This window comes from Colias croceus, chromosome 19 (genome assembly GCF_905220415.1).
Source record: "Colias croceus chromosome 19, ilColCroc2.1".
Taxonomy (NCBI): Eukaryota; Metazoa; Arthropoda; class Insecta; order Lepidoptera; family Pieridae; genus Colias; species Colias croceus.
The window spans coordinates 7474146-7488212 of record NC_059555.1 but is presented as its reverse complement, the minus strand read 5'-3'; the positions used below and the strand labels follow the sequence as shown (position 1 = coordinate 7488212).

The window sequence follows — 14067 nt, the reverse complement described above, 5'->3', positions numbered from 1 at the left end:
ACAATAGTCTTAATTTGGAAAACAATTAATTGATTCATTAATGATTAAGTAATTACTGCATTAGATCAAAGATCTTTTTGGTATCTCAGTAGAGATAAGACGATCACGCCCACGCCTTTGGATTCAAAAACTATTCAATCGATTTGCAACTCGTTTTATTATATACTTAAGTAGTTAAATGTTGAGTTCTAAATAAAAGTAGCTTAAGGCGCTTTTAAATCGTTTTCTCTCAGCTTGCAAAAGTATCGCTTTCAGTCCAGCCGTTTCGATTTAAAATTGGAAAACACAGACAAACAACTATCATAGGCAGATTATAGATGATGATTATCTTTTCATATAAGTAAGTAAGTAGGTACATTATTTTAATAACAATGAAAATACTTGAGTTTTATATAATACTAGCTTACCGCCCGCGGCTTCGCCAGCTTTCTCTAAAACGATTAGAGATTAAAATATCCTATCTCTCCTAAGTTGGATCAAACTGCACATGGTGTGCGAATTTTATTATAATTGGTTAAGTGGTTTAGGAGTCCATTGAGGACAAACATTGTGGCACAAGATTTATATATATTAAGATTAGTGAAGATGTCAAAACTTTATACTTGCTTTAGGTATAAAATATTCCAAAATATTATTTAAACATTCTTATATTAAAAATATAAACCAAATAGTTATAAACTAAAACATCTTTAGAGCATATCAACGGAAATATAACGCACCTCGCAAGGTCGTGATAAGAAATGAGGAAAGCCGTGAAATTCACTTTTTAATCTATCCTTTCACCAACTTACAAGTTTATCAACTTTATTTTAACCATAAATGGATAAGATCGATAATATTCATTTCGTATTTTGTTGATAGATCTTTGCATAATAAATAATAATCGTAGGTAGTTCATTAACTTTGCGTACCCCTTCTAGACGCTTCCTAACTAATTCTGTACCGATCTTGAAGAAACATAATTTCGTCAGACTGCAGTTATTTTTATTGAAAAATAATTAAAATTAGAGAATATTTAATATAGTAGGTATTACTATATATTATTTTTAAATTACCAAGTGAACAGCTTTCCTATCTCGTCTTCTATTTTCCATATACATCCTGCATCCATATCTGATATCCATGATAGAAATAGCAATAGTTCAATAACCTCCATACTCATAGACACAGTTCTCATGCGATTCATCATTTTAGAGCTACAACGATTCAAATGGACAAACGCAATAAATGTTTTATGGCTAATAAAATATTATAAAAACACAAGAAATCGCTACGTTACTCGCCAGAGCCACCCACTCGCCCCCTCTATTAGAGCGGTTTCAGACTGGCGTTTTATACGCGCGTATGAGCTTGTTTTGGGCAGCGCATGTAGGCGCACCTTTTGTTACACACGTACGAGCGAACATTGAAGCACTTTTAAGCTCGTATACAACTACAGATCATATAATACGTGATAATACTTCACTAGATACAACGTATCTTATAAGTACATATCGACACCACGCACCGAAATATGCCCGTTTACGCTAGTCTGCTTTTTTGAAGAGCGTAATGTAGCGTGCGTGTATATGCGCGTATACGCGCAGAAAAATACGCTAGTCTAAAATGGCTCTTACTATGGAACCTTCATGACATCATACTATTTCCATATTTCATGTACTGGATGTCTGAGCCCTATTCGTAGCCTCGTAGGGTACAGTTTTACAACTTATATGTTGGCTAAGGTCCAAAGTTTGAGGGGGTTTTGTAAATGACTTCAAGAAAGAGGAGGTTATTGGTCAAGCGTCATCATTTCAAACGAAAGTTGCCTGCACAAGAACAACCAAGAAAATCGATCAGTGAAACAGATAAACAAGGCATCTACCACATAACCCACTAGAGGACATGGACTTTTTATAGACTAAGGTTTTGTATATTGACTAACTTTTAACCAAATAATAAAAGGTCTGAACGGAGTCTGCTGAAGTATGTAGGTTAAAATATAAATAAAAGGTTTATAATGACTAATGCTAGATATATTGAGCTATATTAAAAAAAATTTGCGCAGTTAAATCAATCCCATAGAGCTTATATAGGTATCTATACTTAATATTATAAAGCTGAAGAGTTTGTTTGTTTGTTTGTTTGAACGCACCAATCTCGGGAACTACTGGTCCGATTTGAAAAATTCTTTCGTTGTTAGATAGCCCATTTATCAAGGAAGGTTATAGTCTATATTTCATCACGCTACGGGCAACAGGAGTGGAGCCACGTAAAACCGCACGGAGCAGCTAGTACTACGTCATATAAATTGTACTGGAATGTTAGCCGTAATTAATGACACAATTAAAACATTCTATGTGATACAGCATTGAGTATGACGCATTGCGTAATTAGCTTAGGTAGCAAAAGTGACCTTGAACTATTTTATCTTATCTATAGAGATAAGAGGTACTTACGTATTTAATCATACGAAATTAGCGTTTAGCTAAAAGTTGATAGGTACTAAAAAAATTGAGATCAGCTAGAAAAGAAGATGCATTTTAGTCGTTTTCTTAAAACGAAAGTGCATACAAAATTACAAATTACAAATATTATAGATATTAGATAGTTAAGCTATATTTATAATATCTTAAACTTACGACGAATGGATTAGTTGATGTACAATGAACAGATGAATGGAAAAACGTAATAAATTTATACGAAAGGAAATGTCTTGTTTATGAATGAAGTCGGTATCTAAACTGCTTTCGCCATCCGCTGTTGATAGTACGCTGTGTATAATTCAATTATACTGGCCCTGTTTTAAAACATATTTATGGATAAGAGCCGGATCCTTGTGTAATTAATTACCTATCTTCTAGTTGGCTCACGCATCTTCGTCTGCTCTTAAAACCTATTTTTTTAAGCTTAAGCTTTACAGAATATTGAATAATCTTAGCATTTAAACTTCTCAGCATTAATTGTTGTTTAAATAATGTCTTCTTTAGTTACCTAGGTACTGAGTAACGCCCTCAATCAATCAACCAAATCATATAATTATAAATTATTACGAAAGTTTTTAATTAGTCAGGAAGCAAAACAAAGAATACCACCGCAATTATATTTTATACTCGATATTCTTCCGATGTTGGATAATTTTTTAATGATTTGACGCGTACCTTATACCTACCTAGGAGTAAGTAGAAAAAATATATTTGAATACTACAAGCCTCATAATATTTAGATAGTTACCGGCAATCGCCTAGTTTAATTTTTTGTAAAATTTGTTCACCATAAGACTTTATGTTGCCACTTTTTGAGAAGTATAAGTAAATAATAAGGGGGATACGGCATTCTAACCTTTGATATTGACTTGTCCTCCTAAACTAAGATCTCTGTATTCTGCAGTCTACCTCAATTCTCTAAAAACGTATTTTCCACATGAATAACCTAGATTTATTTAACATGTTTGATATAGGAAGGACATTAACATGCAGCCCAGGTACGCAATGCATAATATTAGATCATAAATATGTATATTTGTGTATGACAAGATGACAAGGGTATCGACTGCAATCTCACAGCCTACGCAAACTTGTTTATTACCATTAATTCTGTGGCGATGATTTTTATATTTTACGACCTGTTTACTAATTATAATTTTTATTTATGAATTAATGAAAGACATGAGATTAGTTTGATGATAGTAATGAGGCGAATACTAAAGGTAGGTCTAAATAAAATGCTATAGTTACTGATGATTAAAAATAAATCGGTAAGGGAAACCGCGTGTACAGCTAGTCTTTTACAAAAATAATACGTTTAAGGTTTCAACATCACACGAATGCACAATAGTACCTAAATAAATGAAATTTATAACTCTGTCGCTTTCCTGTTATATATTTTTAAGTGTTCAATTTCGGATATCCTGCCTTGGAGTTATCGATTTATTTCCGACATATTGTTTTTAATATTATTGTATAGTGCAATAAGTTTGGTTGTTGATAAAGTGATTGTTATTATCATTTTATGGTTACATTTTATGTAGGTAATGGATGTTATTTTCAATGAATAATCCATACTAATATTATAAATGCGAAAGTTACTCTGTCTGTCTGTCTGTCTGTTACTCAATCACGTCTAAACTACTGAACCAATTTGCATGAAATTTGGTATGGAGATATTTTGATACCCGAGAAAGGACATAGGCTACCTTTTATTGCGAAATATGTACCACGGGCGAAGCCGGGGCGGACCACTAGTTTTCAATAAAATATATTGTGGAAAATGTAAAATTAAAGTAAATTTTTAACAACTACGTTAATAAAATAAATTATACCTACCTAGGTAATTGTTAATTTCGTCTTGTTGATGACATGCTAAAAATGGAATAGCTACGAAATTTATAAATTTGAAAAAGTCGCTAGGTATGTAGACCGGACTCTCAGTGGAGTTTCGTTTGCAAAAATAGCGGACCTAAATCTGACTTCTGATATACAGGGTGTAATCGTTAAGTGTGCACAGGCGATTATTCCGTAACTAACTACACTCACCGGCACGGAATCTTGGCCACTTGCAAATTTGCCGATAAAAAAAGTTTGAAGTGTTTTTCACGATTTTTTTGTATGCAGATATGTTAACATATTATTTGTTTAATTTTATGGTAAGAAATCATTAAGTTTGAGAATAATCTTTTACCACTTTTTAAGAGTTACTCGAAATTTGTGATTTGTGCGGTTAAGCCGAAGTTACGAATTGTTCGTTTTAAACTTTTTTCGATATCGTTTATGCCGTTTTAAGATATTGTTATTGTTGTACTGTAGTCAATGATCATAACAAACAATAAAAAATGCCGTTAACATCTGAACAACCTGCTCAGGCCATCACAATGTTAGACCAATGACTGCCGCAACATAAAGTACCTAATGTACAGTACGTACCACGTTCGGCGATGCACTATGCATAGAGAAGATACCAGGAGACTGGCAGCTACACGTGCAGACCAGGAAATGAAGGCGTGAGGTGCACATCAGCTTTAGAAGACCCGTTTATTGTTCAAGAGATACTCAGAAATGGCTTTCTGACAGTTTTTGAGATACGCCACCGACTCTAAAACACCAGGATAATAAATGTGAGTGAGCAATCGGTGAGAAGACTAATGAAGGAAGTTAATTTGAAGGTTTGCAGACCAGCACGCCGTCCAGAACTCCTCAGACATCACAGAGAAGCACGTCTTCGTTTTGCACGAGAACATGAAAACTGGACCCACAGCCAGTGCGCTCGTGAGGTGTTCACAGATGACTGCTAAGGCACTTTACGAGCTTCTGATAGCCAAGAGTCATTATAGAGGAGACGAGAAGAGAGGTTTTCACCCATCACCACACTCAAACTGCGATTTTTCATGGAGGGTCAATAATGGTATGGGGAGGTATAAGTTTCGATGCTCGCACGGAGTTAGTTATCGTAGATAATGGCTTAAATTTGATCAGGTACATCGAAGAAATTCTCCAGAAACATGTTCAGCCCTATTACAGGTTTATCAGAGAATAAAATTTGATACTAATACACTATAACGCACGTCCGCGTGTCGTACGATGCGTATAAGAGTACCTTCAATAGGTTATTATTGAAAAATTGGAGTGGCCAGCTCGTAGCCCGGATCTTAATCCAATAGAACACATCTGAGACATGCTAAAAAGAAACATAAAGTTCGATTCCAACCCAGCACCAATGTTAGATGAGCTTAGAAGTACAGCTGGGGCCGTTTGGTACACTATAGCTCAAGTGGACATCAAAAATGTCTTCTAGAGTATGCCAGACTGGATGCAAACAGTGTTTAAGGCAAGAGAAGGAAACACCCTATATTAAAAGATTCAATTTTTTTTTATGGAAACGTTCTTTCTAATTTTTGTGCATTTTTTAAGAAATCATTTAAATTTCACAGGAAAAGCGTATATTCTTGTTTAATTCATATCTACGCGATAGTACTTCTTATAAACTTCCAATTATTACTAAAAGTTAGTTAAAACATTAAAGTAACTAGTTTTGATTAAATTTTTATTGATTTTTGTAGTAGAAAAGAAATAGTGTTATTTTACGCAAAATTTTGCAGTGGCCAAGATTCCGTGCCGGTGAGTGTATTACAGATATCAAAAAACTTTAAACTGATATCGAAAGTATTTAACCTAATGAGTAAAATGGCCATAATAATTTTTTAAAAATAAAACGAGAAAATATATCTAAAAGATTAACTTGAAACCCTCCCATACATTTAGTATGAAATACGAATATCCCATGTACATGTGATCCAAAAGTAATGATAATCAACATTAAACAAGGTCATTACAGTTATAATAATTATGTATTCTCTAGATAGTCTTCTAACTAGAAAATATACTTCAATATTTTTTTTCCTAAACTTAAAAAAAAAACTTTGACTTCATCCACAAAAACCCCTCCACGCGGCCATCACTTCGCTGTCGTCTTAAAATAATTTATTGCTAAGAAAGTGTTTCTTGTGCCGAGGAAAGAGATAAAAGTAAATAGGAGCTAGATCTAAAAAATAGGGTAGGTGTTTAAGCCGTTTGGAATGCCGATTTTTGAATGGCAGCCATCACAACTAACGCTTTGTGATGTGCGTTGTCTTGGTGAAACAGCGTTCAGGTCCCCAGTTTGCCATGTCTCTTTTCCTTACTAACCTACCGCAATCTTTTAATTTGGTCTGTTTAGTAAGAGCCCAATAAAGTGGCTACCTTTTTAAAATATTCCACCATAATTATTCATATACACCATAATCTAACCTACTGATTTTCACTTTGAATTTATTCATCGTCACTTTGGAAGCTCGCATCCAGGACATGGATTGTTTTTTGGTTTCAGCATAAACATGGTGAGCTCGGGTAACGTCCATGATCACAAAACGTGACAAAAAATTATCCTGATTTCATTAAAAATTTAGAAATTTACCCTCTACATGTCCAATCGTTGTTTCTTCTTTTCGTCGGGAAACATTCTGACACGCACGGTTCACATTCAAATTAATGTAAATAATTGGAAACGTGGCCTGTTGATATGATTTTTTTGTGATTACTTAGTGAATACATGAGCAAGCAAAAAAAAAATATTTTATATTTTTATGTGCACAGGAAATACCCAATTATCATTACTTTTGGATCAACCTAGTACATTTAATATGAAAGATTTTATCTTTTTCTTTCTTTTTTTTGGTTTTCTGCTTTAATTACTTCGCAAATTTGAAGGGAAGTTCATTTAGAAACTGTAAATAGAGCTCCTCATTGTATTGCACAATGAAGACATCACTTCGAAAATCTGCTATGAATACAAAATGTATGGGAAATAAAATGTATGGGAGCGTTTAATGTAACATTATTGGATATTTCTCGTTTTATTTTTAAAAATTTATTATGGCCATTTTACTCATTAGGTTAAGTACTTTCGATATCAGTTTAAAGTTTTTTGGTATCTGCAATAGTTACGGAATAATCGCTTGTGCACACTTAACGATTACACCCTGTATATTGTATAGATCCCAGACATCCTATAGACAGATGTTGCCAACCAGTTTTGTGGTCCCCCTCCCCCCACCCCGGTAATTAAATATGGCATACAAAGAAAAAAATTAAAATTTCCAAAACATGCGGTGTGGGGTATCAAATGAAAGAGCTTATTGAATAGATCACGAATATATAGCATACATAACATTTCTTACACTTTCTCTAAGATTTTTTAGAAAATTTACGAAAATGCTCCATTTTTGAGTTAACTTTAAACCACTATAGATTGATTGAAAAATAAATAGGCACATCTGCCCAGTGAAAAAGAGTGATCAAATAGCAGCAATAATATGATTTAAAATGATTAAATATTTCTAGTACATAATATATTAATTGATTAAAACTTAAAAAATCAGAAAAAACTGTCAACTTGACAACCTTAGCGTTAGGTATAAACCCGTTTGTACACAGGTGTTGTATTACATCTAGTCATAATTTGATCACACAATATCATATGTAATTCCGGTTCTAAGAAACACATTGTTGTTTTAGTATTAAAACGAAATATTTACCCTTTTATATTCTTTTATTATCTTATTACCTTTTATTATCTCTATGGGAAAATTTTAGCTCAATGGGCTGCCATCAAAAGTTAATAGCCCTTTTTTCAAAGAAAAATTATGGTACTATGAGCCTATATAAACTATTTATAAATTTCTTATATTAGGAAATATTGTGTAGGTTGTAGGTACCGGGAACAAAGTCGGTTATGAAGTCGGTTAAAAAGAATTAAGTACTAACCAATTACTAAATAATTCGCGTTTAAATTCAACGTTTTGAAATTCCTCAAATGTTTATAATTATCTTTTAAACCCAAACAGAATCTTGAGGACATTAGTTATCTTGGAATGTAATTGTTATATCATAATTTTAACATGTACGTATCGCATTACCTTCATTGACCTCATCATAGCATCAAAAAATTAAATTATTGTAAAATAAATAGATAGCTTTAGAAACAAAAAGTATTTACCAACTTATTACGACGCCAAAAACAAATTTTCTGTAAGGAACTTTTCTTAAAACACTCTTTTGATTAACAATTCACGTAAAACACACAATATACTTCAGAGACACTTAGTTACTATCACAAAACGAAGTGCAAACTAAATTCTACACACGCCTCTCTTATCAACTTACAAGATTTGATAAAGATAAGTTTTACAAAAAAACTATGGTTTCTTTAATCGCACTACACTTTTTTATCACGTGAAATTTTTAATCTGTCGTGTTGCTTTTCGCGCGCTTCTCCTGTCACTGTACACTTTTGCGCGGGAATCGAGACGTTGCGTCAACACATCAACATTCACAAAGTGGGTGTGATAAGGTTTTAAATTCGCAAATAAAATTAATTGGATAAATATGTGTTAAATAGTAATGAAATTCGTTATCTGTAAACTATTCATTCGAAATTGTGAACCTTGAAAATTTAAAATATTTTCTATCGCTGTGTTTTATTTTTTTTATTGTACTGTGCAATGAATATAGTTTTTCTTACCTATATTACATTTTTAGACACAGATCTAGTTTTTAGATTTAGAATCGAGAGGTTTTAAGGGGTGTGTATGAGGGGGAGGGTATGAATCATGATGAATAAATCGGTCGTCATTTCTATTCCCGTATAGATCTTAGACCTACCTATGATCAATTTCTTTGTCGAATGTCGATATCAATATACCTACATATTATGATGGCTATTAACACGAGTCTCACAAAATCTATCTCTGTATACCTAGTAATTATTACAACTCTAATTAAATATCTATTGAGCCGTATCTAAGATGATACTTAAAATAATAATATGTGCCTTCATGCAAAGCTATCAAAGCCAGAATCAAAAAGAGATTGTCATATTGCAGAACTGCAGCATTTAAACCGCTCAGTTAAATTGACAGGGCACAGAGCAAAGCTGGTATTATGCAACAAATCCGAAAACGTCGGGATAACAATGCGTTTTCGTAAACACCCACCGCCCACAGACGCCTTGGCACCTCAGATCCATTCATTACGAGCCAACTGTAACTTGCAGTGGCCTTGTAGGTACTCCGATACTTCGATACATCCTGTGATATTTACCTGCTATTTATGAAATGCCATGTTTTCCGTTTTATAAGTGACACCGAAGGCGATGATTAATATTTCGTTTGCGACAGTTCGACTCAAATGTTCTGCCATTTCATGTTGCAACATTGAGTTTACGCAGTAAAATTTAAGGACGAGTTCAATTAAATTAAAAATCTAATATTTAAATTTTAAAGTGTATTTTGTAAATTAAAATTGTGTTTATACAGGAGAAAAACCAGTTTATTTTTTATTATACTGTTCTCTACGTGTAAATACGTATTTTAAATTTGATGATTTGTTACCTACTCTCTAGTTTGCTGTTTGTCTAATGTAGGTAGGTACAATAATTTGTGAAAGAAATACATACAAGTACTGTATTACCAGCTAAGGAGGTACTATGACTAATAGGTATTATAATTTATACGCAAAGCTCTATAAATCTAAAGCTATATATGAATTGGCTAATAAATGCTTTACTTCTGGAAACTCTAAATATATACGAGACGGTGAGGCGAGCGCCGAGCGGATATGAATATTGCACAAACTGTTATTATGTCTGTCTTGTTTTATGCAATTTACTAGATTGTACAACTGCTTTGGAGTAGTATATTTATGGATACGAAACCTTACATTACTGTATTTATAAGCCAGCTTTGTTTTAATTTTATTACGATGCAAGATGTCAATTATTTATGTAGGTATTCTTGGAAACTATAGTGGGGCTCGTCTAATTATTTCTTTTTACGGAGGCAAACTAGCGGATCATCTATTCATTATTGCACTAGTTATTGCAGAACCATCAATAGGCATTGGAATATAAAGGAGATAATTAATAAGATTAGTGAAGTTATTACATAAGCGATTTTTTCTTTCTAGAAAAAAAATTACTAAAATCACACATAATCATACATAATTTACACCATAGTGCTATTTAAACCAATTCAATTTTTCTTGCGAGGTCGCTGTAGTTATGTACAAGGGTGTATTGTTTGTTTGTTTACAACTTCACATTGTGTCACAGTCACATTGTTTTTTGTGACCTATTTTTTTATAATGTTATCCATCAATTACGACTAATGTATGATAATTTATTGTACCAATATCCCGCGTAGGAGGGTATTATCTATTGATGTATTAGAGCGATATAAAGAAGCTCATTGTAATAAAATACGGTATTTGAAATACAAATGAATTACTTCATCATATGGTGTACAATGTGTTAATATAAAAAAATTAATGTAAATATAAATATAGCTGAGTAGGTAGGTAGGCTGATCTTAGACAAACTATTATGTCCTCTGTGAGGGCGACTATAGAATATCTAAGTTGTGGGCAAAATGCTGAAGAAAAGCAATAAATATTTGCATAGCATACTTATCACACTACTACATAGCATATATACATGCATATTATGTTTTAAGCATTTCCTACATCATTTGGAAACTTTTAATTTATATATTGAAAAATTTTTTGCGAGCAAAGTTTGCGCAGGACAGCTAGATTAATTCATATCATATTTATACCCATACGAATCAACCTTCCTACGTGATATATGTATATGGATATGTGTTGAGAGTTAATAGTTAATCAGAGAAAAGTAAAAGCTCAAATTACCTACATGTGAACCACGTAACTATAATTAATACAGTATAAAATCAAACTAATGATATACAGTACGTGGGAAGATATCAAATGGTGGAGACAGGTTCGATTTAGAAATAGACTCAAGGAGGACCTCTTGTGTGCAATGTTGCGAATATTTGCTGTACTGTTTTATGATTATTCTGTGTACAGATCTATACTAATATCTAGATTAATGTTTGTTTGTTTGAACGCCCTAATTTCAGGAACTACTGGTCCGATTTGAAAAATTCTTACGGTGTTAGATAGCCCTTTTATCGAGGAAGGCAGAATTATAATATCATCACGCTAAGATCAACTGGAGCGGAGCAATGCGGTTGAAACCGCCGGGCGCCATGGGCTCAAGGTGGGGCAACAATAAAAAATAATATATAACTAGCAACTGTATGTACCAAGTATGTACCCAAAGTTATATCCAGGTCTTCAAATGCCGGCGACCGTACCGCCGGCATTTGCGAAGGCATTTGCGAAGGCATTTGTGATGGCATTAGCGATGGCATTCGCGAAGGCATTTGCGAAGGCATTTGCGAAGGCATTCGCGAAGGCATTGGCGAAGGCATTCGCGAAGGCATTTGCGAAGGCATTCGCGAAGGCATTTGCGATGGCATTAACGAAGGCATTCACGAATGCATTTTTTCTAGTGTAGGCACTAGAAAAAAAAAGTGTAAAGTAAAAACTATCAGTGAGTTGTAGAACGTGTAACACAACAAAAGTGAAATTGGATAAGTTAGTGGGGTAACTATAATTGGGCTACTATACTCCTTTTTCTTACAGTTCATGTTCATGTAGCCTCAGCTATTTTCTTTTTTCGTGTGTAATTCGTTGTTCGAATTATTCTTATTCAAAACACCTTATTGTTCACCTACCACACCACGAAATAGATCCAAAAATCTTCAGCCGTTTGGTCGCTGGGCGTATGACACTTGTTAGTTGTTAGTCAGTCAATTTAGAGGTAAATAATACTAATAAAATTATAAAGGTCGCATTTTCTGTGTCGCCTGTAGACTTTCGAGAATCGAGTGTGAATTTTCTTACGGATATTAAGCTTAGTAGTTAGAAGGTACTTCAATTTTTAGATTTGGTTAGGTATCTAGACCTTCCAGGTCAAAGCTAGAGTGGGGCAAGCGCCCCACCCTGCCCTACCGTGGCTACGCCCATGCCGGGCGCAGATTGTAAATTACACATAATAATAAACAATATTCTTGTCTTTAAACTGATGTTTCTAATAAAGGCTCTGAAATCTCGATTCGTAACGTGTTTTTATTATTTTATTTATTCATAAGTACTTACAAAAACAAGTTTTTGGTATTTTTATGTATCTATAGAACATTTTTAATATTTCATATAGAATTAATTATTAAGCAATCTGTTCTAATAAATGAAGTCTAGAATTACGCAAAACTGCAAAGAATTGCAATGTGGCGTTTCTCTTTGCAGTTTGCATACATCCCCTTTTCACGCATCAATACCTTAGTCGGTAAGTCCAGGTACCTATTAAGGTTAATAACAAACAGAAAGCTATGCAATTAATACAAATGTATGGAAAGGCTACGCGTCGGCGTACTGGTATAATTTAGGGTCACGAGTCTATTGCGATCCTGCTTAGATTAATTCAATATTCGCTGCACTACCTACATGTTTGCATATAGACTAAACTATAGGTTGTTTATGGTACTGAGATGAAAATGAATATTTGCAACCTACGTAGTACGTAGTTACTTTAATGAACAAGTTTACAAAATGAATTGGTTCAATTTTTTATCAACGCTTAAGAATTCTAATTTTGAAATGACGTTCCCAATGTTGCCTTATACCTACTGGGTAAAGTTAGGGTCGATTTAATATTTTCTTATTAAAAGTCGATCAATAAACGCTTCAGATAATTCAGTTTATGTGACTAAGTACATGCATTTTGTAAAATTAAAAATATTACTTTAACCTAATAGCAGATTTTCAATAAAAACAATGGAAGGTTTGATAAAGTGAAAGTAAAATTACCTATTACTGTAACGTAACCATTTACACGTTTTTATCCATTTTTTGTCTCGTAGATATTAAAAAATATACTTTAGAAACAATCCGAAAGTCTGCGAATGTTTCAGTGGAAATATTTGACTTTTCTTATCATGCAAAAAGTAAAAAAAAACTTTTGGTCGAAATATTGTACGCATAAATTATTATGTATGTGAGTAGGTACCAATATGTATAGATGATATACTTAGAGTATGTATAATACATATACTCTAAGGTGATATATCTATCTATTATTGGGTCCTATAATCTATACTCTATTGAGTCTATACGGTCTACATTAAGCAATACGACGGGCAGCTAAAACCTAGACCCTAGAATCTAGACAGACGTTTGTAAATAATAAACATTATTATATCGATCCAGCAAGCAACATAATCGTCATGCACAAACGTTATGTAAGTAATTGATTTCATATTTATTTTACATAACCATGTAACTACCTACATAACTAATTGTATATAAATAAAATTTTAAAACTTACCCATTTTATATCCAATGATCGACATCCAATAATTAATAATCAAAACCACGACACTACACACAATTAATATATCACAGCTTCAGTTCAATTCTTTGGAAAAATCACATAAATACAATGTACCTATCTTATTTTACTAATTTAGAAGTGGTTCGAATGGTTCATTCTGCAAACATTAAAAATACATAACGAATTGTTTAAATTAAGATTATTTTTCTAGTCGCCTTCTACCTAATTTTGAAAGTTTGATTTGAAATTCGAAATTTAAATTTTTATGGGCTCATCAAATCGATCTATTGTTTATTACGTGATGAG

The 14067-nt window shown here is 33.1% G+C and overlaps 1 protein-coding gene across 2 annotated transcripts in view; it reads right to left on the bottom strand.

The window, feature by feature from the left end:
• Nucleotides 1–14067, bottom strand: part of LOC123700570 (cytospin-A-like) — a 62331-nt gene extending 48264 nt beyond the window's left edge. Inside the window, exon 1 of one of the 2 annotated variants that reach the window (XM_045647825.1) lies at nt 13756–14067. The gene's annotated coding sequence lies outside the window, so the exon portion shown is untranslated. The remainder of the gene's footprint in view (nt 1–13755) is intronic. The other variant, XM_045647826.1, reaches the window with a different exon arrangement.